We start from the raw sequence: 1,855 nt of genomic DNA, 5'->3' as shown, positions 1-1,855 counted from the left end.
TCTCCACAACCTCGCCAGCATTTGTTGCTTGCTGTTCTGTTATATTTTGCTGGTCTTACTGGGGTGAGATGATATCTCATAGGTGTTTTGATTTACATCTCTCTCAGAGCTAGGGATTTTGAACATTTCTTCATGTGCTTGTTGGCCATCTGAATGTGTTCTTTGGTGAAGTGTATACTGTCATTTTTCTTAAAGATAAACATAAATACCTGGAACCTCAGCCTTTCTGAAACACAATGGTCATAGTAAATCATATGTGGTTTATCAGCAACATTTCTAACACAAGACCTCAGGAAAGAACTAGGTCTGGGGCCACATGCACGGTTTTAATATAGCCAATGTTTAGCCTTCCCTGATTATCACAAAACCAGGACAGTGAGAATATTCACAGAAGGAATCAATTATTTGCTTTGAACTAATCTCTCATCTCATAAAAGTAAATATCTGCATTTGGGACTTTAATTTGAAAAGGTAGGAAACTCATGTATGTTAACTGTAACTCCTTGCAGGTAAAGGGTTTCTCCCATTCTTACTGATTGAAATCTACTTCTGTATATTTTCCACATACTGATTTTTACTGTGTCTTTGATAACAGCTAGAAAAAGAGCATTTCTCAATCCTTGCATATTGTGGTTGAAAGAGCAGAAGACAACTGAAAGGTGTTCCCTTGGTCTTTTGTCCTCCAGGTTGAACTTTCTGGTTCCACCCAACTGCCCTTCATGGGATATGTTTCCAGTCCTTCAGCATCAGAGTCACCAGCTTTTGTAATTTATTTTTTAAATGCAGGTATCTACTCTATATTTTACAATGTAAAAGTCCAAACAAGTATAGATTTGAACTTCCCAAACAAGCAATAACAAGGAGACAGACCTAGAGCAATGCTATTGGCACTGAAAGACAGCAATAGAATAGTTTCATGGCTGAATCATGTCATATAGCTGCTGTTTCATTTCTTGTTCTTTGCAAGACTTGTAGATTTTTTTTAAAGTACGTATATATTTTATATATATTTATATGTTGTTGTTGTTGTTGTTAATTTTTTGAGTTGAACATGACTCATAGGGACCCTGTAAACAAAACACCTCTCTCTATAGATATAGATAGATAGAGATAGAGTTAGAGATAATCTATCAATAATCTTCTTATGTATTTTTCAAACATTTATTTAAAATTTTTAACATTTTTTTATATTTGTATTTTTGTTTTAGTAAAGGAATACACATGTCCCTGGAGTAGATGTTTGGTACTTTTTTATTGATTAGTGTATCCACTGTCAAGGCTCTAAAGATCACAGAAGATCCTGAAAAGAGTGGAAGGAAATGTGGAACATAACTAAAAAAGATAAGAAAGGCCAGGATTTGTTGTTTGATAAAAACTGGTAGCATCCCTAACGATGGTCCTTAGTTAACCTTCAAACTTGGAAGAAAACTTACTCTTAGTGCTCAAATGCAAGCCAAACAATAAACAGACCTATAAGGCAAGCAATGCCTCCAGGGAGGCATTCATTCCTTATTATTGTTATGTGCCATTGAGTAACCTGTGATTTACAGGAACGTATGTGCGGCTCTGAACCCTGCTCCATCCTGACCCAACTTCACTCTCCGACACAGCTGCTCCCATTACTCAAGTCACTAATCTCATCGAGGGTCTTCCCCTCCTGTGCTGTCCTTCCACCCTTCCAAGCATAACATCCCTCTCCAAGGACTAGTCCTTCCTTGCAACATGCCCACGGTAGGTCAGCCAGAGCTTCAGAATCCTTGCCTCCAAGGAGTGCCTGATTTCATCCTCTCCAGGATGAACCTGTTTGTTTCCTTAACAGTCCACAGTCCACATATCTCCAGAACCACAGAATAAA

This window comes from Elephantulus edwardii, unplaced genomic scaffold (genome assembly GCF_000299155.1).
Source record: "Elephantulus edwardii isolate Elephantulus edwardi_28Jun2011 unplaced genomic scaffold, EleEdw1.0 scaffold00035, whole genome shotgun sequence".
NCBI classification, from domain to species: domain Eukaryota; kingdom Metazoa; phylum Chordata; class Mammalia; order Macroscelidea; family Macroscelididae; genus Elephantulus; species Elephantulus edwardii.
The sequence above is the reverse complement of the archived record's forward strand: the minus strand, read 5'-3'. Positions refer to the sequence as shown.